This window comes from Macaca nemestrina, chromosome X (assembly GCF_043159975.1).
Source record: "Macaca nemestrina isolate mMacNem1 chromosome X, mMacNem.hap1, whole genome shotgun sequence".
Classification (NCBI taxonomy): Eukaryota; Metazoa; Chordata; class Mammalia; order Primates; family Cercopithecidae; genus Macaca; species Macaca nemestrina.
In genome coordinates this window covers 147,339,436-147,367,142 of record NC_092145.1, presented here as the reverse complement: position 1 = coordinate 147,367,142, position 27,707 = coordinate 147,339,436, and the positions used below count along the sequence as shown (strand labels likewise).

The 27,707-nt window shown below is 41.1% G+C and overlaps 1 long non-coding RNA gene across 1 annotated transcript in view; it reads right to left on the bottom strand.

Moving 5' to 3' along the window:
* Positions 1 to 8,335, bottom strand: part of LOC139360883 (uncharacterized) — a 52,465-nt gene extending 44,130 nt beyond the window's left edge. Inside the window, exons 1-2 of the long non-coding RNA XR_011618426.1 lie at positions 8,250 to 8,335; positions 1,077 to 1,213 (exon numbers count right to left, since the gene is read on the bottom strand). This is a non-coding gene — a long non-coding RNA (uncharacterized lncRNA). The remainder of the gene's footprint in view (positions 1 to 1,076; positions 1,214 to 8,249) is intronic.
* Positions 8,336 to 27,707: the final 19,372 nt, after the last annotated feature.

Sequence of the window (27,707 nt, the reverse complement as noted above, 5' to 3'; positions counted from 1 at the left end):
ACCAACTGAGCATGTTTCTTGTAGAATCTAAGATAGTCAAACTCTTAGAAATAGAGAGTAGAATGGTGGTTGCTAAGGTGGGGGAAAAGTGGGGAGATATTGGTCAAAGGTGATAAAAATTCAGTTATACAAGTTGAATAAGTGCTCAGAGTCTAATATACAGTAGAGTGACTACTGTGTTGTCATAATACTGTGTTATATACTTGAAATTTGCTAAGAGGGTAGATATCAAGTGTACTCAGTGAAAGAAAGAAAGAAGGAAAGAAAAAGAAAGAAAGGAAGGAAGGAAGGAAGGAAGGAAGGAAGGAAGGAAGGAAGGAAGGAGAGAGGAGAGAAGAGGAGAGGAGAGGAGGGGAGGGGAGGGGAGGAGGGCAGGGGGCAGGGGAGGGAAAGAGAAAGAGAAAGGAAGGAAGGAAGGAAGGGAAAGAGAAAAGAGAGAGAGAGAAAGAAAGAAAAGAGAAAGAAAGAAAGAAGAGAAAATATATGAGGTGATAGATAAGTGAATTCGGTTGATTGCAATGATCATTTCACAATGTCTACATGTATCAAAATATCAAGTTGTGTATCTTAAATATATATAATCCCTATTTATGAACTATACCTCAATAAAACTCCCCAAAACATGAAGTGAGCACATTTCTTTACAATTTTCTCCAAAACCAGCCCTGCCTTAAGTACATCAGAAGCTCTGGTATGACACTTTGCCAAACCAAAACCAGGGATTCACCAGCCTCCATTTCCTCTTCTGCACACTGGTAGGGAACACTGAACACCTATAGCCAATAGGCCACTCTCTCTGTCAACCTTGAGCATTTCTCTCTCACCAGTTGGGCTGTATGCTTACTTCAAATCAGTTGCATTGGTTCCCACAGCTGAGTAGGCCAGTTGTGCTTGTCACTTGAATTCTGTAATTTTATTAAAACTGGTAGTTTGTGATGGTGTGGTGGTTTTCAGGCAGGTAGGCCAAGCAGCAGGAAGTACACATCACGCACCACACAGAGGAGGATTTGGAAACGAGGCAAAATGTATGACAGCTCAGTCAAACAGCTCAGAGGAGACACAGTCTAATTACTCACTCATCCCTGCAGCAGATTCCAACAGTCCCCAGGAAAGCGCAAGACAACACTGCAAGGGCTTCTTCTAAGGCCTCCATGTCCCCACCACTCTTTCCAGCATCTTTAAAAACCACCAGGAGGGAGCTCTGTCACATACCCTGGAACAAGAATTTGAGAGTCAGATTTAGGGCCCCGAATTTAAAACTGTATGGTTGATTGGAACTTGTTAAAAAAAAAAGTAACTTTTCTTTGGCTTACAAATTAGAGAAGAACATTCGTGTTTATAAAACTGACTAATTAATTCATAGCTATCTCTTGAAAATACTCAAAGGGGAAAGGTCGTTGTTTGCATTTTGAAAATTTAAAACAGCGAAATTTTTAGGATCCTAATCCAAAGCTCCATTAACCCAATATTAATGAACATTTCAGCAAGATCGTGTGATGTTTCTTAAAGAAAATGGCATTAGAGTTTTTTTTTTCACATTCAGTACTAAATGTAAAAATAGTATGTCAAAACAATAAATAGCAGAAAATCATTCTGAGTTTAATTTTATCTCACACGTATGTGAAATAAATGAAGCGTGATGTGACAATCCAATGTTATCTATCATGGAGAAAGAAAAATAGACTTTGGTAGAATCTTGAGTATTTAAAAATGATTGTTAAAATATGAATATGCCATAGACATTGTACTCAGATTTTAAATGTTCCAAGGTTAGCTACTTACATGACTTCCATTATTAAAGTGCCCTTGGAGTTAGAAATGGAAATATGCTTTTAGGATTATCATCTATTCCTGGGAGGCATCACAGAATTGTTATTTCCAAAGTGTTTCCTTGTTCTTGGTACACTGTAGAGTCTTTTAAGAACAAAGAGTTATTCTCAATTCAGGCTGGACTAAACTGCACCAATTGAACTCCCGCATTATTTCAGAAATTCTGTATTCAGTGGGGAGGATGGAACAAAATAATTAGGATATGGGGCCCAGAGACCTTCCGGGAAAGATATTCTTGCTGTGTTCTACAGCTTTTTCTGATGCTTTATTTTTCTCTCTTTTACAATTCCTCCCACCCACTCTTCATGCCAGCAAACAGATGATCCGGGAGAATAAGAATATTGTATGATCACTAGTTAATTTACTTTGGATTGCTTTCCAGGCACCACGAGTCTGACCGCTTAGGGGTTTCCAGTGAATTTTTGGCAGCTGCTAAGCACAGTAAGTTGCCCATAAGAACTACTGATTCTGCTTCGTTTTACATACATATGTATATGTATATTTACGTATGTATATGACAGGGCATAACTCACCATGACTGGCTTACATTTAGGCTACTGTGTATTGAATCAGACACTGTTTATCACTTTCAAGTTCTAATTTCTGCATCGTGCATATGGTTATTTAAACCTATATAGTTCAATGAAAATGCTCCCATCCTGCACAGACTAGCCTAAAGGGGCACTACATGCAATGCTAGCAGAAGGTAAAAACATGGCACTGGCTCTTTTTTTAAATGACTAGTTTGAAATGGAGGTGATTCATTAATTCAACGTTTATTGAGTGCCTACTAGGCAGCAGGCCATAAGTTAAACTCTGGGGATTATTTTTTTCTTGAGACGGAGTCTTGCTCTGTCGCCCAGGCTGGAGTGCCGTGGCCAGATCTCAGCTTACTGCAAGCTCCGCCTCCCGGGTTCATGCCATTCTCCTGCCTCAGCCTCCCAAGTAGCTGGGACTACAGGCGCCCACCACCTCACCCGGCTAGTTTTTTTTTTTTTTAGTAGAGACAGGGTTTCACCGTATTAGCCAGGATGGTCTTGATCTCTTGACCTTGTGATCCACCCGTCTCGGCCTCCCAAAGTGCTGGGATTACAGGCTTGAGCCACTGCGCCCGGCCACACTCTGGGGATTTTTTAAAAAGAATGCCTGGTAGCTGCAGTAGCTAACACACATCACATTTATGCTCTATGAAAATTCGTAATCCAGCTAAGAAATAGACACCCAATCAAGTGTATTGGTGAAAGTGGTATGAAACAAATGCCCACAAAGAGCCCAGAGGAGGGAGGGACATTTGGACCAGGCCTTTGTTGCCCTTCATATATGAATCTTTTTGCAGACACGTTTTCATTTAAAATAGCTGGGTCAAGTGGTAATTTTATTAGAAACTGCCAAACATTTTTCCATGGAGCTGTACCATGTTAAATTCCCACCAGCAGTATATGAATTCCAGTTGCTCCACATCCTCACCAACACTTGACATTGTCAGATTTTAAAATTTTACCCATTCTCATGTATGTAGTGATATCTTGCTGTGGTTTTACTTTACATTTTTCTATTAACAGTTATGTTGAACACCATATTTACATGCTCATTGGCCATTTGGATATCCTATTTTATAAAGTGCCTGTTTAAATCTTTTGCTCTGTTTTAAATTGTTTTTTGTCCTCTTTTATTGATTTGGAGAAATTTTGTATATATTCTGGTTATAAATCCTTTTTGGATATATGTATTGCAGGTATCTTTTTCCAGAAACGAATATTCTTTTGTACTCAGTAAAGAAAAAAACAAAAACAAAACAAAAAAACTTCAGGATTACATTTAAGCAAGCACTGTTCATAAGGATAGAATAAATTCTGGCCGGGCATGGTGGCTCACGCCTGTAATCCCAGCACTTTGGTAGGCCAAGGCAGGCAGATCATGAGGTCAGGAGATCAAGACCATCCTGGCTAACATGGTGAAACCCCGTCTCTACTAAAAATACAAAAAATTAGCCAGGGGTAGTGGCGGGCACCTGTAGTCCCAGCTACTTGGGAGGCCGAGGCAGGAGAATGGCATGAACCCGGGAGGCAGAGCTTGCAGTGAGCCCAGATCGTGCCACTGCACTCTAGCCTGGGCAACATAGCAGACCCCATCTCAAAAAAAAAAAAAAAAGAATAAATTCTACAGGTTTTCTTTACTGCCTGACATACCTACATATGCCATAAATGATATGAAAATCTGATGTGTGATAAGAGACTGAGATTTGGCCGGGCACGGTGGCTCAAGCCTGTAATCCCAGCACTTTGGGAGGCCGAGATGGGCGGATCACAAGGTCAGGAGATCAAGACCATCTTTGCTAACCTGGTGACACCCCGTCTCTACTAAAAAATACAAAAAACTAGCCGGGCGAGGTGGCGGGCGCCTGTAGTCCCAGCTACTTGGGAGGCTGAGGCAGGAGAATGGCGTAAACCCAGGAGGCGGAGCTTGCAGTGAGCTGAGATCGCACCACTGCACTCCAGCCTGGGTGACAGAGCAAGACTCCGTCTCAAAAAAAAAAAAAAAAAAAAGAGACTGAGATTTAATCATGTATTTGGTGGCTATTCAGTCAGTCATGGTCATAGTAAGCGTTGAACACATATTTGTTGAATAAACCAATAATTGAAAAAAAGGGCTTTTTGAAACTGAAATTTACTTAAAACTAAGCCTCCTAAGTGGAAAAATACCATCACAGCAGAAATCTGGAAATTATTTCTTAATTAAATCATTTGTTCAATAATAGGGTCTAAGAAGTGCAGGATACTTTTGTTAAGCTCTGTAGGGAATGTAAGAAACATAAAAACAATTATTTTCTTTGAATAGCAACTTACACTTTATAAAATGCCCCTAGAAATTGCATTTGAACTTGAAAACTAGCTTCTTGGCCAGGTGTGGTGGTTCACGCCTATAGTCCCAGCACTTTGGGAGGCCGAGGCAGGAGGATTGCTTGAGGCCAGGAGTTCAAAATCAGCCTGGGCAACATAGTGAGACCCTTTCTCTATAAAATTTTTAAAAATTGGCTGGGCATGGTGGCATGCCTGCAGTCTCAGCTACTTGGAAGGCTGAAGTGGGAGGATCACTTGAGCCCAGGAGTTCGAGGTTGCAGTGAGCTATAATCACACCACTGCACTCCAGCCTAGACAAGATTGCAACCTTGTCTCTCCAAAAAAAAAAAAAAAGAAAGAAAGATGCAGAAAACTAGCTTCTCAAATTCTGCATTGCTTACTTGTTAATTCAAAAAGATATTTGCCACGTGCCTACTATGTGCCAGAACTAAAGTTTTAGGACAAGGTGGACAGCAAATAAATACCTGAATGATGTGATTGCATTAAAACCATAATCTCCCATCCCTCCAACAGTGTTAACCACCTGCCTCCATGATGCTTGTGAACTTTGGACAACCCTCTTCTTTGTTTGCTTTAATTTTACTTGTTTTTTAAAGTGAGACATTCACATGGTTCAAAAGTCAAAATGGTATAAAAATATATTTAGAAATCTTACTGGCATCCATAAGCTGGTCTGTCCTCCATCCTTTTGCCTCATTCCTTTTATTAGTTTCTTGCATATACTTCCAATGTTTCTTTATGGAACTATGTACAAACACATATATGTTCTGATTTCTCCCTCATTCTTACATAGAGTTAACATGTTACATGCTGTTATATAAATGGGCTAAAAGTGGGGGACCCTGGATATTGGTCCCCATGTTGTTTACTTCTTCACAGCAGGCTAGGACAATTAGCTCAAAGCCCTCTGGCACTAAACTCAAATTCATATACATCTGGTTGCCTTAAATGTAGCCCAAATAACCATATTTTTAGCTATTTAAAGCCTGCCTGCCCTGCACATCCCATGAAGCTGTACCCAACATCTGCAAGCCATAGATAAGATGAACCTTGGGGATACGAAAGACACCAAGCCACTGCTGCCCATTCAAGCTCTGTCACCCAAAGACTCCCCACCTTCTTACTGGGTAACATCATCTACCTGCAGGAGCCACTTCTCCAATTTCCCTCTCCCCTGGGAATGCCCTTGTTCTCCTCCTCTTTTGGGTGGTGGCTCCATGCTGCTCTTTCTAGAAGGTCTCCTGGTGTGAAGAACTTCACTCATGTATCCCAACCAAGCACCATCCAAACAAAGTTCATTTGTGCTACTGTCATTTTGTGGTCATGTCCTTTCCTTGATCAGTTCTGAATCCTCTATCTCACCATATATACTCTGCCTTTTCATTTTGTTTTTTTTTTTAACTTAACAATATATTCTGGGGAAGACTCCTTCACTCTTTTATACAGCTGCAAATTACTCCACTGCATTTAACCAGTCCCTCCTGATGGTCGCTTGGATTATTTCTAGTCTTTTGTTATTACAATGATGCTGCAGTGAATCACCTTGTACATTCATCATTTTGTTCATGTACAGGCAGATCTATAGGATAAATTCCCAGAAGATGGATTGCTGGGTCAAAGGGTAAACAAACACATTTGTATTTTTGAAAAACATTGGCAAATCGTTCCTCTTAGCAACCATACATGAGAGTGTCTGTTTTCCCATAGCCTCACTATTTACCAATCTGTTAGGTAAAAATAAACAAACTTCTAGTCTTGGACTCCTCACACGGTAAAGATTGTTAACATAATATTTGTTAACATGCCTGTCTCTGCCACTGAATTGTGACACCCTTAAAGTCTGGAACCATTTCTTACTCATCTTCGTATCCTGTTGCTTAGCTAGCAAAGTTCTTTGGACAGAATAGCTTCTGCCACTTCCCTCTCTCCCCCGCAAAAACATATTTACTGAGTTGAATCAATCACCGCTTTAGCCTAGAGAGGCCCCCCCTCAGACCTTCCCATTGTGGTATGTGCTGCCCCACTTTCAGCTGACTGCCAATTTCCTCTGGAGGCTGGGCCTGCTCAGCCCACCCACAGAGGGAGGAGAGCCTGAGATTGAATGCACCACCATCCCCAGCAGCTCTCAACCAATGCCTGAAGGCAGATGGTGCTTAAATAGCCAGCAGGCTCTTCCTTTGCGGGCGTACCTCTGAGGCATGGGGTGGTCTATGCTGAGAGCTCTTCGTGGGATGAAGCCCTGTTGTCCCTTTGTCCATAGCAGGAAGTTAGCTTGATAATGTACCTTTTAATGGCTTCCCTGCCTTTCCTTCCTTTCCAGGCTCACCTTCTCACTCCATTATTGGAGTTTCCTTGAATCACCTCCCAAGTAAATGACTATCACTTTATCAGGGTCTTTTTTGGGGGAAACTGAAATAAAGACAATACCTTCCTTTTTCTTTCTTCTTCCTTTTTTTTTTTTTTTTTTTTTTTTAAATAGGGTCTCACTGTGTCACCCAGGCTGGAGTGCAGTGGTACAATCATAGCTCACTGCACAGCTCACTTGGCTTCCCTAAATCTAGTGATTCTCCAGCCTCAGCCTCCCGAGTGGCTGGGACTACAGGTGCATGCCACCATGCCTGACTCATTTTTTTTTTATTTTTAGTAGACATGAGGTATCACTACATTGCCCAGGCTGATCTTGAACTCCTGACCTCAAGCAATCCTTCCACCTTGGACTCCAGCGATCCACCCACCTCGGTCTCCCAAAGTGGTGGGATTACAGGCATGAGCCACTGTACCTGGCCAGCTTTCTTTTTCAAATGAAGAAACCTGAATACTGAGAAAATAAGTGAAGTGCTCATGGCACAGCTAGCGAGTGAAAAAGCATATTCCCTGGCTCCTAGAAATGTGCTGTTTTAGAAAATGGAATTTCTCTTTATGGATGATAAGTACAACCATTGAGACATGAAAGAGTAATGGAAGAAGTGTGTGTGTGTATGTGTGTGTAAATCTATAACAGCACAAGGTTACATAAAATGAATAGTAAATAAGCGAAACAGCTCTCACCTATGGTGCATATTATGAGCCAGGCAAGTACTTTTTGTGTGTTTATTCATTTAACACAAAACTCTACAAGTTAGATGCATTATTATCATCAGTCCCAGGTCACAGATGAAGAAAATTAAGATACTGAGAGTTTAAGTAACTTGCCAAAGCTCACACTTGCCAAGATCTGACTCCTGGATTTGTGCTCATAACCATCAAACTATACTGTCTGCAGGAGCCAGCCAGAGAAGTTCTAGAAGTGACAGATTACCCTTGGCTTTTGGCAGCAGGGGTCTTGAAGAAAGAACATGGGATTATGCCTAATTAAGGACTAATTCTTCCTAGGGCCATCAAAGAACTCATTTGTGTCAGTTAGAATATTTTCCAGGGCAGAAACTAAATATCCAACTAAAAATGACTTAAATAACAGGGGTCTAGTGATAAATCTCACATAATAAGAGGTCTGGAGGCAGGAGGTTCCAGACTTGGTTAATTCAGCAGTTAAATGACTTCAAAGCAGCAGTGACTCACATATTCGTTCTTTATGTTCCATCCAATTCCATCTTCTTTGTAGTTCTCTTGATTCTCTGTCATGGTCTTGCAATGGCCCCCTCAGCTCCAAGTAGTAAATATCAGAAAAGGAGGGAGGAACTTTGTCCCAGAATCCCTTGGCAGGTATTCTCTTTGGTCCCATTGGCCAGGAATGGGTCACCTGCTCTAGACACAGGGGAAGCTGGGAAAGTGAGTCTCTGGTATTATCTGTCTCCAGCATGGTGGAGGCAGGTTCTGCTGGAAACAAAAGAGCAGAAGGATGCTGGCAGTGGGAAGGCAACCAGTCTTGATGCCATATAGCTTAAATCCCATGTTGAAGCCTTCTTTTTGGCTGTGCTGTTTGGAAAACCCAGAACCCAACGGCTTTGCAAAGATAATCATGGGAAAACAATTCGAGATAGTACTCGGGTTCTGGCCAGAGATGACACCATCTAATGATGTCATATTTCACAGCAGGATGACAGACAGGCCAGAAATCAGGACCTGAAGCAGTCAGTGCCTATTCTGAACTGGGAAGCACCACATTGACCATATTTGGGAGGCCTCAGAGACTGGCTTCCACATCCAGACCAGAGCCAGGACAACTGGGATTGCTGGGCTCAGCCATCAATGGCTATTTGATGAGTGTTTATTCTACTTTACGGCAGCGTATTAAGCATTTTGGGGAAGGGGTGATGCCGAGATATTAGATGTGCATCCTGACCTCAAGAAACAAATTAAAAATCTAATAATAAGCATGAACTGAGCACTGACTATCTGCCAAGTCTGTTTAAAGCAACTTACATTTCTCTAGACACCTTAAATATACGTCAAATCTTCACAGTAACCCTATGAGATAGGTTATATTTATGATCTTTATTTACCAATATGGAACTGAGGCCAGGAAGGCAACTGAGGCATGGCGAGTTTAAGCAATCTTGAGATTGTTACCCAAATATTTGCTGTAAGGACACACCACATAGGCTCTCCCAGCAGTGCTTAAAACATTTTCTCTAAATTTACGGTGATGAGTTCATCCCAGTTTGCTTGGGACTCTCCCAGTTTTAGCACCAAAGTCCATGTACAGGGACAACCTTCAGTCCTGGGCAAATCAGTATGGCTGGTCATCCTACAAACTATAGGTACACTCAATCTAGATTGCCCTGACAACCCAATTAATGGATAATGGAAAAGGAAAAGTTAGAGAGAGTTTTCCCTGCATAGTCAATTCCCATAACAAAAGCTCCTGTAGTCAGAATAAGAGAGTTTCCTTAAACAATAATGGGTTTTCTTGGAATCAAGAGATTATTGTAACTACCCAAGGGGTTCTTCTTACCCACTGCAATAGGAAAGACCATGGCGTGTAGTAGAGAGTTTAATAGACACAAAGCTGGGCACGCCACGTGGGATACAGAGTTAGTACTCAAATCACTCTTTTCCAAAGCTTGTAGGTTAGGGATCTATCTTTCTTTCTTTCTTTCTTTCTTTTCTTTTCTTTTCTTTTCTTTCTCTCTTTTTTTTTTTTTTTTTTTTTGAGTCAGAGTCTTGCTCTGTCGCCCAGGCTGGAGTGCAGTGGTGTGATCTCGGTTCACTGCAAGCTCTGCCTCCTGGGTTCATGCCATTCTCCTGCCTCAGCCTCCCGAGTAGCTGGGACTACAGGCGCCCGTCACCACATCCGGCTAATTTTTTGTATTTTTAGTAGAGATTTTTCAAAGGCAGTTTGAGGGAAAGGGTGGGGGTGGCCAGGTAAGGGAGGCCTGCTGCTGATTACATGTTGAAATAATATTCCAGATATATTGGGCTAAATATATTGGGTTAAATGAAAGATATTATTAAAATTAATTTTACCCATTTCTTTTACTTTTTTAAATGTGACTATTAAACAAATAAAGTTACATGCATGGCCAGGTGCTGTGACTCACACCTGTAATCCTAGTACTTTGGGAGGCCAAGGTGGGTGGATTGCCTGAGGTGAGGAGTTTGAGACCAGCCTGGCCAATGGAGTGAAACCCTGTCTCTACCAAAAATACAAAAATTAGCCAGGCGTGATGGCGCACACCTGTAATCCCAGCTACTTGGGAGGCTGAGACAGGATAAGCACTTGAACCCAGGAGGCAGAGGCTGCAGTGAGCCGAGATTGTGCCACTGCACTCCAGCCTGGGCAACAGAGTCAGACTGTCTTAAAAGAAAAATTACATGCATGGCTCACAGTATATTTCATCGGACAGCACTCTTCTAAAAAAGACACTTCTAGAGAGGATGTCCCTATTAAGAGGGTTTCTCTTTGTGTAATATTGTTTGCAAAACCAAGGTAAACATTAATTAGTTAAAATTCTGTAAACCATGAAAAGATTTGCAAAGGGAACCGCCTTGTCTTGGAGGTGTTGCCTTGAAGCTGCTTAAGGCAGAAATGCTGCCCAGAACACACTCATGCTTTCTTGTGACCAGTGGCTCTAGGCCAAACTACAGTCCATGTAAAAATAACTCTGATGAGTTCATTGTTCTTAAAGTCAAATGGGCTGTTGGCTCTTTTCACATAGTTTGAATCTTTTATGACCAGAAGATACAAAACACATTTTTAAAAGCAGTACCTAATGCAGTCCAAGTCATTTTTTTAAAAAAAAACTTTTGGGTATTGAGCAATTTGGGGCTCTCCAAGGATGGTAATGATGATATTTATATTTGTATAAATATTTTCAAAGTTCTTTACAGTTTTTCTTTAGTATTTCCACTTGAAAATGACTACATATCCCCATGAGGTAATCTGAGCTGTTATTTTATGCACATTTTACAGATGAGACACTGTCCCAGGTCTTCTTAATTCTGTTTAGTGTTCTTTTGGCTACACCCAGTGTGATGGAGCCAGATCCTACCCACTCATGAGAGCCAATTGTGTGTCTCTGCACAGCTCAGCAGTCACATTATGTTAGTAGTTTGAAATCATCCATGGTGTGAGCATTTATACCATGAGAATTGGCAAAGTCTACATAGTTCGTTTATTTACTTTGTTGTTTGTGTTGTTTATTTCTTGAGTACCAGTTCCTAAACATTTAATGGCACACCACTAGATACCTCCAAGAATGAGAAAACTTGAGGATTAAAAGACATTTTCTTAGTCTGTTTTGTGTTGCTATAACCGAATACCATAGACAGGGTAATTTATAATGAATAGAAATTTATTTGGCTCATGGTTTGGTTCAGGAAGCTGGGAAGTCCAAGAGCATGGCATCAGCATTTGGCAAGGGACTTCGTGCTGCATCATCCCATGGGAGAAGGCGGAAGAGCAAGGGAGAACAAGAGCAACAGGGCAAGAGGGGGCCAAACTCACTTTAATAACAAACCAACTCTCAAGACAACTAAACCACTCCCATGATAATGACATTAATTCATTCGCAAGGGCAGAGACCTCATGACCTAATCACATCTTATTAGGCCCCACCTCACAACACTTGCATTGAGTATTAAGTTTCCAATACACGAACTTTGAGAGACACATTCAAAACATAGCAGATGCATATTACAAAACAGGAGCAGAAACACAAGTTCTCTGAGTTCAAGAACTGAATCCTACAGATAGATTTTTTTTTTTTTTTTGAGATGGAATTTCACTCTTGTTGCCCAGGCTGGAGTGCAGTGGTGCAATCTTGGCTCACTGAAACCTCCGCCTTCTGATTTCAAGTGATTCTCCTGCCTCAGCCTCCCGAGTAGCTGGGATTACAGGTGCCCACCACCATGCCCAGCTAATTTTCGTATTTTGTTTTAGTAGAGATGGGGTTTCACCGTGTTGGCCAGGCTGGTCTAGAATTCCTGACCTCATGATCTGCCCACCTTGGCCGCCCAAAGTGCTGGGATTACAGGTGTGAGCCACCGTGCCCGGCCAACAGATTTTTTTTTTAAATGAAAAGATCCATGGTATCTTCAGTTTGTATATTGCAAAAAAATGATGATGCTACTTCTGTAACCTGAAAAGGCAAGGCCTAAACCACTTAAACCTAAGCCAGCAGCAGCCAGCCATCCTACAGAAGAAACGAAAATCACCTTCACTGCTCCAACACAATTGTATGCTTCTATCTTTCAGTTCTTTCTGTGTCTCTCTCTATCCCTTTTTCTCTTTGTGTGTGTGCATCATACATACACAAATACACACACCACACACGATTTTTACTACATAAGTTACTATAGCAGACTGCTAGAAATTCAAGAAACCAAATAATGCCTTCATTCAAGGAAAGGTGGAATAATATACTTCATTTTCTTTTATGGAAAAACAATCAAGCACTAAATTCACTGATGAAGGGGAAATTATTGAAACTAGAGAGGAAAGGGGATACTGGATGTGAAAAAACATCTATATATACCTCAGATAAAATCACTTCAATCATCTGTGATTGTCTCATATCAAATCAAGCCATTTTTTTCCAATTACTTTATTATTCTCCAACAAGAGAGCTAGATTAGATAATCACATATGAATTTCAGATTGTGCTTGCTAACTGACGTTTGCCAATAGCAGTCACTTGAAAAGAGCTGCTCTAAGACAAACTATTCTAAATGAGTGGTTTGGCATGATGGGGAGGTCGTTTTCTTTTAACTCATGCCTTCCCTCCCCACACATCAATTAACTCAGTAAAATGTTTACCAGATGGCTCTAACTCTAAACTTTGGTTAATTTTCCTCACGTTCACATATGAGACAGCCTGAACATCAGATGGTGCTGAAAACAGAACCAAGAACCAGAAGTCCCAAACTGTAGGACATCAGTCCCCAAGTCTAACAGATCTCAGTCCCTTAGGTCTCAAACTGTAGACCATTAAAGTATGGCTAAATGTTGTGTTTTATTACAATATAATTATTTTAAAAAGAGCTAACATTGAAAAATTAGAAGTCTTTCAATAAAAATACAGATTTCTGGATTCTTTTGAGTAATCAGAAGCTGTCACAATGGGCAGACGCTCCATCAAAGCAACAATAGGTAGAACTTCACTCATTTATGCCACTTTCTTGCCATGGAGACATTTGAATTTGCACCCTGCAATAGAACAACAACAAAAACGCATCTTAACACTGTAAACTGAGAAAAGGTAAAGGAATAAGTCACATCATGTGGTTTTTTTTATTCTCAAGACTTTCTGTATTTACTGGCCGTTGTTCCCATTGAAGTTTCTCAGGATTTAGGGGGCACTCTAATGCAGCCATGATTCGGAATTACCGTTATGGGTTCACTGCTTCTCTCTGCCCTTCTGGAATCAAAAGGTTATATAAGCCAAAAGCTTTCTCATCACTCCTTCTTGTGGCAACACCTGATGTGAACTGATAGGAGGCTATTTACTATTTTTATTTTTCTTACTTAGTGTGAAAATTCATGCATGAAACTAGAGAAATATTAATGTGTTTGACTCTATGGTGTTGCACCTGATCTTGCCAGTGGTATTTGGTAATAGGCATAGGCACCATATTATCTTTCAAAAATCCCCTAAATCCTGCTGTCTGAGCGCATGCAGCCCTGAAGGTTTCCAACAGAGGCCTTGGCAACCATATACATAAATATATATAATTGATCCCCGTGCCAGGGAAAACGTGTATATTCTAAGGTGCATAACCAAACAGTGCTGTCACTTAGGAAATACTAAATGAGCATTTGCTATTAAAGCTATTTGCTAATAACACTGTTTCCAATCCTTAAAAAGTTCATGAATGGAGAATATGAGGAAGAAATGTAAAAAAAAATGACAATATTGTGAACTATGGCAGCAGGAACAAAGGAGGCAGAGAGCATGGTGCAGACAACTCGCCTCAGGACTCTAGAGTAGATATTCAGAAGAGATGGTTGGAATCTGGAAAAGACAGTCCAGCTTCTTCCCAAGTTTGTAAATAGAGGTACAGAAGAGAGGCAGCAGCAGCCCCGATTATGGTGTTGAAAGCTGAGGCTCCATTTGTCTCCCACCACAGGGAAAGTGCACCACGACTTGTTCAGAAGGAATTTGTGAAGGCGAGATGTCCTCTGTGGGACACTGTGTGTGCTCTCAACTTGGGTGTCCTCCCTTCTTTCTTTGTGCTGTGCTGGAGGGAGGTGCCTTGCAGCAATCTGTGAACCTTCAAAAATCAAAACCCCCCAAAACCCAACATCTACCCCCACAAACACAAAACTGGAGGGCCCAAAGCTGCCCTTGGTCTTTCCCCAGGTTGTTAGTGATGCTTTGTGGCTAAAATAGGGCAGGGGGAGGAGTAGTTCAAAGACACACAATGTCTAGGAGGCAGTAATATGCAGTTATGTTAGTCTTCATCAGCCAAAACTCTGAAGGACAGTGTGTAAGTGCACAATTGTTCTCAAACAAAGCAAAGACTCATTATTTGTCTTCCTAGATTTCCTTAGTTCTGTCTTTGTGTGTTGCATCTCTATCACACATATACAAATACACACACCATTTTTACTGCATACGTTACCATAGCAGAGAATTAGACATTCAAGAAACCAAATAACCTTGTGAGGCCTCCTGTAAAGCAGATGCTACCCCGTGGGGCCTGGATCTAACTAAGCTTCTCCCAGGGGGTAAATCAGGTGTTTATAAACATTAACTCTTTCGGATCACCAGTGGCATTTTTGATGGTTCTACCATGTATGAAATAGTGACCTGATGAAGAGGAAAGAGTTACTGAGCCTCCTCTGGCTCTCTCTACTTCCTCCTCGGTGCTGCTTCAGGTGCCAGGGAAAACGTGCATATTCTAAGGTGCATAACCAGATCTCCATGTCAGAAAAAACAAGTGTCATTCACAATACAAAAGGTACAGAACCAGCCTGTGTCCATTAACAGATGATTGGATAAAGAAAATGTGATATATATACACAATGGTATACTATTCAGCCATTTAAAAAGGAGTAAAATCATGTCTTTTGCAGCAACATAAATGGAATTGGAGGCCATTATCTTAAGTGAAACAAGTCAGACACAGAAAGACAAATATTGCATATTCTCACTCATAAGTGGGAGTTTAAAAATGTGTACACGTGAACATAGAGAGTGGAATGGTAGACTTTGGAGACTCAGAAGGGTGAGGGGATGGGAGTTGGTAGATGATGAGAAATTACTTAATTGGTACAATCTACATTATTCTGGTGATGGATACCCTAACATCCACCTGATGTAGCCACTGTGCAATCTATGCATGTAACAAATTTGCCCTTGTATCCCAGAAATGTATACAAATAAAAAATAAAATAAAAGGCAAATCAAAGCATGCTTTCTTTAAAAAGAAAAAAACAAATGGGAATCTGTAGTCCTGTGAAAGGTACAACAGAGTAACAGGTTGCCCCCAGGAGAAAGGCAATCTGTCCCCTCTGACTGGTCCCCTCTATAGTCAGTGCCCTGGGAAATAGGCACCCCTTTCTGGCAGTGGCACTGGAAGAGCAACTACACTCTCCAATTTCTTATCAGCAGCCTTCCTCCTACACTATGGATATTTGCCAGCCTTGCAAGGTGTAGTGACCTGTTGTATTAAAAGGAAAGGATTTATGGTACAAACTCTTGTTAAGAAGAATTATCCCAAATGGGAAAAAAGCAGATTGTCTATTGCCTGTCTTTACAAAGTCATACTAGAGCATTGTCTGATAAGTTCCCCCTTAGGATCAGCTGATGCTCTAGGGAGAGGTAGCTTTTTGGTTGACATACTACTTACTATTGATTAGAATCTGTCAGGAAGAATGGTGAAAGACTTTGAAACAGACAAAGAAAGATTTCTGGATGTACTGTCTAGCTTATTCTTCCAGGCTATATGTGCCTTTCATTGTCTTTGAACTATTTTACGACTCTGTGCATTGCAGAAAACTGATAATAATCCAAATTATGCTTGTTCATGGAAATGCAAATAAAATTGTCCAGGCAATTTAATTGATCATTGCCTTATGGATATTGATCTGTTTTGCATCTGTTTATATATTCATCTCAGTATTCCTGGTTGCCAAATATATCTTTGTGTTCTTTAAATTCTCCTTTGAAATTCTTATGACATCTAACTTATTCCCTCACTAATTAATGAGATTATTTTGTATTTGTTCAAAACTTACGGTTTTACCTTTAAAAAATTATCCCTTAACCGGCCCAAAGATTTTGTAAAGTTAGATATTAATTTTTAGAAGATGGACAAAATGCAAATATGATTTCTATTGGGTAGAATGATAACCCCAAAGGTTACAGTTTTATTCCACTGTAGGAATTGGTTAATTAATCAATTTTGTATCTTAATTTGCAATCTTATTCCAGTGTTCTGTTTTAGATGAAGATATGTAGTCATTCATTTATTCATTTACCATTTCCTTTTGTCCTTGAACCTTTGAACCTGTTGGTTCCCTCACTAGTGAATTAAATACATCTTTGACACATATTTATTAAATATTCATATGAGACCATGTTTTTAACTTTTTTGAAAACTATACTTGACATTATATAGCACTTGGCAAGCAATTCTAAGTGTGAACTAAAAAAACAAGTGTTACTTTAAAGACTGACCCCAAGATTTCATTCCAGAGACAGCACAATTTAAGCTAACTCCTAAATAGGCATAATTGGCTATTAAGCAAAAGTCTCTGGGAATAAAAGTCAAAATGGTTTGGGATAAGATGATAAGATAAATTACTCAGGATGTTTAAAGCCTTGGGAGGGGGGGCCTACAAGCTGGAAAGGAAAAAGAAAGTCATCCAGAAATTCTTGAGAGAGGGCCCAGAAACATAGCAGGAGGCTAGAAGTGGGATAAAGTGCTGGTTAGTGGTGGCTCCTTGGTGCCAAGTAGAGGATAGGAGTTTTAAGGATGAGGTGTTCTAATATTCCATTTTAAGTTGTTTGCTCTACTGGTCTGTGATGTAACCAACACACACACACACACACACACACACACACACTGCCATTGCCTATAGCATTCAGTAAAATCTATTACAAACAGATCCTTGACTTGGGAGCACTTGGATGGGGAAGGGAATAGGACCACCAAATTCAGAAATGAGTAGTCATGAACAGGGATGAATAACAGAGAGAGGTGAAGGATTCAGCAGAGCCCTAAGCACCAGAAAGGAGGGACACTGGGCTTCCAAAATTATGTGGGCATTTTCACTTCAACCACGATGAAAGCTGAAAGATTAGCAGACTTCCTCACGCTGACACTAGGGTTGTTCATGCAAATAGCATTGTTTCAGAACCAAATGTGTGGGAAAACTTTAATGGTTTCATGTGTGGGAAAACTTTAATAGTTCCACCCCACTGCACCAAAGGACCGAACCCTCTCTCCTTAGTGCTTAAAAGCACTTTAAGCATATTTAACTCCAACACTAAGGTGCATTATAAATATTTGTGTTTTATATGTGCTTATATGTGTATATGTGTATTAATGTGTGTGTGTGTGTGTGTGTGTGTGTGTGTGTGTGTGTGTGTGTGTGTGTGTATTCCATAGTTTTTTCCTTTCCTGGACTAGGATTTAAATTTCCCAAGGCAGAGACCATTTCTTCATTCATTTATCTTTCACTAGAGAATGTCATACGATGCCCTGAAGACCCTCAATAAATGTTTGTTGAATGACTTACAAAGCCAGTCTTGACCTGGCTCATCTTCATTTCACTCCACCTCACTCCTGAGGATGAGAAAGTCTAGTCTCTTTCTAGTGGGTCATAGACAAGACCACATAATCCAGGCTGAAACTGCCTTGCTGGAAACTCCCTAATTCTCTGGACTGTTGGTTTAATCTCACCTGGTAACAACCTATAAAATAACTGAAAAAGCCAAGGGTCTCTTGCGTATCAACGTTTCCTTCATTCTTTCTCTGATTCATTTTAGCCCATCTCTTGCTGTTACCGTGCCTTTATTCCTTTTCCTTTGCAAGAATTTTTAGCAGTTTTCTGTTCCTTTTGTCTTCATTATATCTGTTCCTTTTGTCCTCATTATATCCTTTCTGCTGTTATTTAGTTTTATCGTACATAATTTGTAGTCCAATGCAAAAATCCATCCCCCAAATCAACAGTCATTTATTCATTCAATCATTCATTTATGCTGTATTTCCTCAGCACCTACTATGAATGTGCTGATAAAAAGAATAAAACATATAAATCTGGTTCCTGCTCTCATGGAACTTACAATCTCATGAGGGATCCAAGCATTAACTAATTAAATACACAAACCTGTGTATAATTGCAACTGAACAAGAAGAAAACAAATTATTCCGTGAAGCTGACCTAGACCAGGGAATTCCCAGCAGTGGGAAGACTGCACTTCGGCCCAGCAGCAGGCAGGAGAAAGGAATGACTAAGGAACTGAAAGGTCAATGTGGTGTGAACCTATAGAGCAAAACAACAAGGAAATATGGGCCAGATGTTGCTGAGTCTTATCATCATGCTAAGGATTAATATAAATGAGAAAGCTCAAATGCACTACAAAAGGAGTACAACTGCAACACTCATACAATTACTGAATGGCACTGCTTGCTTCAGAAGGAAGAGTTACTAGAGAGTAGAAATTCATCTCTGCATTTTTTCTATGTAATTATGACAGATTTGCTTTCCTCCTTGTGTGAAAAAAGATTCCAGACAATTATTGGCTAACTTGCTCTGAAAGTACTCTGTTTTATTCTGGTATGTTTGAAATGCTCTGTAGGAAGAAAGTTTAAAACCCACTTACCACTTTTTAAGAGTCAAATTGGCCTAGCAGACTGTAAGATTATGGGTCCTAGCAAAATAGAGACTCCATACTGATTTCCTATTGATCAAGGAAGGGAAAGAGAATTAAACAAATTATTAACATCTTTACTAAGATAGTTTCTGTTTTAGTCCATTCAGGCTGTTATAACAATATACCTTAGACTGGGTAATTTATAAACAACAGAAATTTATTGTTCACAGTTCTGGAGGCTGAGAAGTTCAAGATCAAGGTGCCAGCAGATTCAGTGTCTGGTGGAGTCCTGTTCCTCCTAAAGGGCACCTTCCAGCTGTGTCCTCACATGGTGGAAGAGGCGAATGGGCTCCCTCTAGCCTCTCTTATGAGGGCACTAATCCCATCCATAAGGGCAGAGCCCTGATGACCTCATCACCTCCCAAAGGCCCCACCTCCTAATACTATCACATTGGGTATTAGATTCCAACATTTGAATTTGCAGGGGGGTTGGGGGAACATTAACATTCAGACAATAGCAGTTTCTTTTGCTGATTGAAAGGTAATTATAACAAGATGAAATATGAACATTTTATATACATAGCATGACTTTGGTATGGTTTAGTGAAAACTCTAAGTGGGAGAGGAACAAACCCACATTCCTTGGTGACTTGGTCTGGACTAGGGATGATCAATCTTTGTAATGTCACCCTTTTACCTATAAAGATGTATCAGGAAGGAAATCTTAGCTAAAAATTCTTGATCATGTTTAATTTTTCTTTAATTTCACAGCTTTTGCTGATTTTTTCTGCTGCTGGGGCATCAACACTTGGTGTTGGAGGCTATTTTATTGATAGCAACACCTGGCTATGCAAAGTGTAACCCTAGAACCTGCATGTGAGAAACAAAATTGTTCTGATTAATAAAGTAAAAGTCTGTGTATTAGTCTGTTCTCATGCTGCTAATAAAGACTTACCCAAGACTGGGTAATTTATAAAAGAAAGAGGTTTAATTGACTCACAGTTCAGCATGGCTGGGGAGGCCTCGGGAAACATAATCATAGCGGCAGGAAGAAGAAAAGTGAGAACCGAGCAAAGGGGGAAGTCCCTTATAAAACTATCAGATCTCGTGAGAACTTACTATCGTGAGAATAGTGTAGGGGAAACTGCCCCCATGATTCACTTACCTCCCACTGGGTTCCTCCCACCACATGTGGGGATTATGGGAACTACAATTCAAGATGAGATTTGGGTAGGGACAGAGCCAAACTATATTAGTCTGTCACCACTGAGGGAAAGGAAAATCCTGTGGACTGTATTGACTTTGGGAAAATGTTTTTCTTTCTTAAAATGTATCTGAAGTATAATGTCTATGATATACTTTGTTTATCCTTGGGAAACATGTTTTGTTCAAGAGCTATACACAGGGGGCTAGAAGTAAGTCTGTGGAAATGTATTTTTACCTCATCCTAGGGAAGTGTGTCACATGAGTGCTAAAGTCCATCCATTCTGGACTGTTCTACTAAAGCCTTGTACCCTCCTCTAGTGTTATTTAAACTGAGAAGATCAGACCTGGGGGAACTATTTTGGTTTAGCATATTTTATCTATGGGCTACGCAGGTGGGAAATAAGAGTGGATTGTAAAATTAAACCAAACCTTATGAATTAAGAAAGGAGTTACCTTGGAATAGGGGTGGTCGAGATTCACACAGTAAGTAGAGGAAGCTCTCTGAAGATGGAAGGAGAAGATTGAGATACTGGGCTGGGAACTGGGATGCCCAAATGGGATGCACAAATCTGCCATAAAGAGTTTAACATTTTGGTTTTCAGTGGACTCTCAAAAGGGTCATATTAACTGCCAAAAACCAAAATTTCAACAAATTGAGTTTAATGGTCTCATTGTCTTTTATTAGTGATTCATGAATCAGGCAGTATCTCATCTATGAAAGAAAAGGGTGCTTCACCAGGCATGGCAGAACAGTTTGTTTTTGTAAGGTAGCTTGAACTAGAACAAGGAAATAGCATAGTGGAAAAAAAAGCAGACTGGCCATTTCAAAATTACTTTCCTTAGAGGGTTAAAGCAGAGGGGACTTCCTTATCATGCCAGCTCAGATTGACTGGGACCCTTATGATTGTTTGCTATGAATCTCCAATTTTTTGGAAAACTGGACCATTTCTAAGTTCAGTTTGATAATATAGCACCTAGCACAGTGACTCCATGCTTGTTTGGTCTAGTCTTTTGGAGCCTAGTGCAGGAGCTCAATCCAAAACAATGACCTCCCATAAATTTTACGTAATGTGACCCTGGTTTCAAGTCCTCTACCTCCAAAGCTGTAAATCCATCTTATTATCCTAAAACATTCAACAGCCAATAATGCAAGACACAAGAAGAGTGACAAGTTTCTCTGTATCATCAGTCCTTGGAGCCCAGTGTGGCATTAAGCATTGTGTCTAGAGAGAATGGTAGTACCAGGGTTCCAGTTCATGGTCAATGCAGACCAAACAGAAGCCTAAAGTGTGGCTAGAAGTCCATGTTGCCATGGAGATCTTGGCCTGCCCCAGAGTGAACAAGGGATAAATTCTGTCTTTTTTCTAAGTTCACTGGAAGAAGGTGACCTTTGGAAGCTAGGCAGATATTTGCATTTCCAGTAACTCTAGACAACACATCTTATCCACCTAGTTTCTTTTCTGCCATTCACTAGTCATGAGATTTTATACACACACATACACACAGATATATGTATGTATACACATATACACAGACACACAATATATACACATACCCACAGATATATGTATGTATATACATATACACAGACACACAATATACACACACATATAGCCACACAAATACACACACACACACACACACACTCTCTCTCTCTCTCTTTTTGATGTGGGAAAAGTTATAGAGTATTTGAAGACAGTATTCATGTTCTCCTGTGTTCTTCTCATCTCCAGCTTCTCTAAATAGATAAAGGTCTATTTGAGGGGGCTGCAATCAAGAGTGGTGGGCTTAAGGTTCAAGGAGTGATAAAGGTTGTTATTTAGAGGCCAGGTGCAGTGGCTCACACCTGTAATTCCAGCACTTTGGGAGGCCGAGGTGGGTGGATTGCCTGAGACCAGGAGTTCAAGACCAGCCTTGGTAACATGGTGAAACCCTGTTTCTACAAAAAAATACAAAAATTAGCCTGGCATGTTGGCACATGACTGCAGTCCCAGCTACTCAGGAGGCTGAGGAGGAAGGATTGATTGAGCCTGGGAGGTTGAGACTACAGTGAGCCATGATCCTGCTATTGCACTCCAGCCTGGGCGACAGAGCAAGACCCTGTCTCAAGAAAAGGAAAAAAAAAAAAAAAAGAGTTGTCATTTAGGAATTACTCACAGGGCCATCTTCACAGATGAACACGTAGTGTGATTTGAGGTTAATTCACAAAGGCCTCCAAGTGCACAGATATCTTTCTCCCAGGCTCTTTCTTGGTTCCTAAGCCTCCAGTTACTTATCCTTTGCAGTCTCACTTGCCCCTGGGCCCTATCGCCTGTAAGTTTAATCTTGCATGATTCTTGAGCCATAGTAATCAAGGCTGTTAAAGCCTGAGTTTGGTCCTGTGGGTGTGCCCAGGATACACTCTGCTATGGTTTTTATGTTCATTAAGCTATAGCCATTCTCCAACACCAGTTGTGTCAGATCAGTCTGCCTACAATGTTCTGGATTTTGTTTTCCTAATTGACACTCCAGTTTTCTCTACCAGAAATAAACTTTATCTCTAAACCCCAGTAAGCCAGGGTCTTTATTCCCATCCTACATCACTTAACACTGACAGTGATGGAGTCTCCTGAACAACCATGACCCTGCCCTGTCTACACTCCCATTTGAATGGAGGTATTTCTCTTGCTCTGCCCTACACACTGAACAGGACAGCCAATAATTTTACCAAAAGTCTGAAAAAAGTCCAAGTTTGATTCACCGTGGGGGAGTATATTTTGTACTACTGGCTATCCACTTTGAGGACCAGCTCTTCAGCCCTATTAATTCATATAATTCTAGCCTTAAGCCCTTCCAGTTTCTTTCTCTTCCCCTGGGCCTGTGATACTTCTCTCTAAACATCTTATTCAGCCAAACCTTCTGAAATATGGCCATGGGACTCATGAAAATGCAAGTCAGAGAGGTATAACCAATTGGAATTTTCATTCCCCAAGAAACAAGAGAGGGAATTTAAATCCCCAGAATAAACAAAAAGGAAATTACTAGAGCAATTTTATTTGAACCATTGGTGAAAAATTAAAGGTATTTAAGTGATAAGCAATCAAAAACATAAGTTATTGGTAAAATGCAAATGTTGCACATATTTTCAAAATAAAAGCAATTTATTGCTGTGAGAAACCATTTCTGGTAGTCTCTAGCCTTCCAGACATATACCTCATGCTCCTCAGCTGTTAGGTCTGCTTGGAATCTGTATTAGTTTTCTATTGCTATATAACAAATGACCACAAACTGGGCAATTTAAAACAACATACATTTGTTATCTCATAGTTTCTGTGGGTAAGGAGTCCAGGCATGGCTTAGCTGGATCCTCTGCAAGAATGCAATCAAAGTGTCAACTGGGCCTGGGTTCTCATCTGAAGGTTCAACTGGAGATGGATCCATCTCCAACCTCACATCACTGTCAGCAGCATTCAGTTCCTGGTGGATTGCTGGACTGAGGACCTCAGTTTCTTGTGGGCTCTCAGCTCCTCACTGTGTGGTCCTCTCCATATGACAGCATACAACATGGCAGCTTGCTTCTTCAAAGCCAGCAAGGGAGAGAGAGTCTTCTAGCAAGACACATTAAAATCTTGCTTATGTAACATAATCACATATGTGAAATCACATACATCTGTCATGCTTGCTGTATTCTATTGCTTAGAAACGAGACCTGTCCTGCCAATACTCAAGGGGAGGGGATTGTACAAGGGTGTGAATCCCAGGAGGTAGAAATCATGAGGGCCACCCTAGAATCTGTCTGCCATAGGTAGAAAAGTTTGAGAAGCAAAGTCTTAAACCATTACTGGCCATTAACATCTCAGCTGTAATAACTTACCAATCAAGAAAGAGCAGAACTAAAGACTATTCCCTTGTATGGATCAGGAGACAATCTACTCACAGGGGAAGTTAACACTATGCCAGCTCAAATAATAATTGTGTGTGTCTGAATTCTCTTTTTTTTTTTTTTTTTTTTCTGAGACAGGGTCTTGCTTCATCACCCAGGCTGGAGTGCAGTGGTAAGACCATAGCTCACTGCTGTCTCAAACTCCTGGGCTCAAGTGATCTCTCACCTTGGCCTCCCAAAACACTGGAATTGTGGGCCTAAATTCTTTTTATTTCAAAAATAAAAGCACTGGAAAATAAAGCCCTTGGAAATACAAAAATGAGGGAAGGACAGAAACTATAGGAGGTGTCCAGAATTGGTTGGAGAAATGAATAAGAAAACAGGAGGGAAAAACAGACTCATCTCCTCTCTAAAAGTTTAAGCATCCTGCCCCATCTCTGACCTTACTGATTACAAGACCCAATTAATTTTCCTTGCTAGATTGCATTTCACTTCTAAGATCTGATGGTATTGCTCATCCATGAGGTAGTGTAGCGTGGTAATTACTTACATGGACTCTGCTACCCACTGCTTGGCTCTGATCCCTGTACTACCCCTTCTCAGGTAAATTATTCATACTCTCTGTGAATGCTTCCTGGTTGTAAAATAGGATCTTAGTAATGTCTACTTTGAAGAGTTGATGGAATGAAATGAGTTGCAACATGGACAGTGCTTAGAATAGTATCTAGACACAGTAAGTGCTGCATACATTGTAGCCACTACTATTATTTTTTATTTGTTTATTTATTTTTGAGACAGAGTCTCACTTTGTCGCCCAGGCTGAAGTACAGAGGCATGATCTCGGCTCACTGCAACCTCCGCCTCCCGGGTTCAAGCAATTCTCCTGCCTCAGCCTCCCGAGTAGCTGGGACTACAGGCATGTGCCACCACACCTGGCTAATTTTAGTATTTTTAGTAGCGATGGGATTTCACCACGTTGGCCAGGCTGATCTTGAATCCCTGACCTCAGGTGCCCACCTCGGCCTCCCAACGTGCTAGGATTACAGGTGTGAGCCACTGTGCCCGGCCTACTATTATTCTTTGAACAGGTATTGATTGGGTTCCTGTTAAGTGTATATTTAGACCATCTCTTTCATCAACCAAATTAGTCTAGAGCCACTCACAGATTTCATCATGTGTTCCTGTATTTGACAATGCCATTGTGATAGCCTTAGCAATGCAGTGCATGGCTGTCTCAAACATTTTCTCTTGTTAAAAACAAAGGGATCTGGCCGGGCACAATGGCTCATGCCTGTAATCCCAGCACTTTGGGAGGCTAAGGTAGATGGATCACCTGAGATCAGGAGTTTGAGACGAGCCTGGCCAACATGGCAAAACCTCGTCTCTACTAAAAATTTTGTATTTTTAGTAATTTTTGTAATTAGCCAGGCATGGTGGTGGGCACCTGTAATCCCAGCTACTTGGGAGACTGAGGCAGGAGAATCACTTAAACCTGGGAGGCGGAGGTTGCAGTGAGCTGAGATCACGCCACTCCACTTCAGCCTGAGCAACAGAGTGAGACTCGGCCTCAAAAAATAAAAATAAAAATAAGGGGATCTAATGCATTACAAAGTTCTATATTGATCAGCAATTACTGTAATTAATTGAAACAGAATTTAATAGATGTGGTTCAGCCAATTTATTTTCTCCTTCTTCAAAAATAAGGAGGAAGACTCTCAGTCCCTCATCTTTCATTAGGAGTGTAGTCAGCCTCTAGAATGCCTGGCCTGTAATGTAAAATTACCCATATCCACAGTGGTAGTCACCTTTTCTGCATTCTGACCATGAAATTCAGCCTCGTGTTTATCCTTCATTTTCTGTCTCCTTTAGAATTTTTTCATTTTTAAAACTAGAGTCATGATAATGGTTCCAGTATTTATTTATTTATTTAGAGACAGGGTCTCACTCTTTCACCCAGGCTGGAGTGCAGTGGCACGATCAAGGTTCCCTGCATCCTTGACCTCCCGGGCTCAAGTGATTCTCTTGCCTCAGCCTCGAGAGTAGCTGGGAACACGGGCACACACTACCATGCCGGGCTAATTTTTTTTTTTTTTTTTTTTTTTGAGACGGAGTCTCGCTCTGTCGCCCAGCCCAGGCTGGAGTGCAGTGGCGCGATCTCGGCTCACTGCAAGCTCCGCCTCCCGGGTTCACGCCATTCTCCTGCCTCAGCCTCCCGAGTAGCTGGGACTACAGGCGCCCACAACCGCGCCCAGCTAATTTTTTGTAATTTTTTTTTTTAGTAGAGATGGGGTTTCACCGTGGTCTCGATCTCCTGACCTTGTGATGTGCCCGCCTCGGCCTCCCAAAGTGCTGGGATTACAGGCGTGAGCCACCGCGCCCGGCCCAATTTTTAAAAAATGTTTAATACAGATGGGATCTCACTATGTTGCCCAGGCTGGCCTTGAACTCCTGAGCTCAAGCAGTCCTCCCACCTTGGCATCCCAAAGTGCTGGGATTACAAGCATGAGCCACCAAGCCCAGTCCAGTGCCAGTATTTAAAAGCATTTAGTCATAGTAACCTCTAGGGCCCAAAGAAAGCTATGAAATGTGATGCTTGTTACTCAGTTTGGGGATATATATAACTCCTAACATAGCACCCCCCTGCTCAATCTGGTAGCTCTCAAATTCTATTCACAGCTATATTTTTGTCTTTGCTTTACAAAATCCCTCACCTATTGCACTTCTGCAAAGATTGGTTTAAAGCAGTGTTTTTCAAACTTTAATAAACACACCATCCTCTGTGGATCTCGGTGGAATCAGATTCTGATTCAATAGGTCTGAGGTGGGGCCCAAGGGTTGCATTTCTGACAAGCTCTCAAGTAATGCCCATACTGCAGATCAAGGGACCACACTTTGAGTAGAAAGGATTTAAAGGACAGATGCCAAGCCCAGTTACAAAATCAAACTCAGATGAGCCTCTTGAAAGATTCCCATCCAATCTCAACTGTCAAGCCTGCTCTCGATGCTGAAATTCATCCCTGACTGCCCTGTGAGCACCACCTGTTGTGGCATCACCTGAATAGAGGAGTCCTGTGGGTGATGGATTCCAAGAAAAAGTGTTGGTCTCATTTATAATCAGCCTTTTAAAAGCAAAAGCTGTTGTTAAGCCGAAGAGGATCCTACCTTATATTCCTGGTTGCAAGTGTTGGGTTTTGGAGGAGGCTGAGTTTTGGAGAGGGCCTGGTGTCCGCTGGAGAATCATCTGCAGAATTGCTTGGTGTAGGGGCGGGGGGGAACCCTTTATACATCTGGGATCCCAGAAGTGTTGTTCTGTTTGTGCTCAGAAGAGAAAGCACATCCCACTCTCCTACTCTGATTTCGAGACTGTTTCCTGACGGTGGCATATGTCTTCTCACCTTCTGCCAAGCACAGAAAATGACCACAAATGGGCCCGGAGATGGCTTTGAGCTTTAATCTTTCAGAGCTCACATTAAGTGGTTGAAAAATATGCCCCATGAATCAATGAATGGGTCCAAAAGATTTGAAGCTAATTCCTCAAAAAGGGAAAGAGACCATGACTAGGGCACAAATATGCTTGAAGTAGCTCATTTCAGTAAGCCTTGAGAATAAAGGGGCACCTCACAGTGCTTTGAGATCACTGTGTCACAGCCTGGTTGCAGTCAGAATCACTGGGAACTGTAAGAACACCGAGCCTGAGTCTCACGTCAGCTGTTTGGGGTAGGTACAGAGAGTTCTAATGTGCAG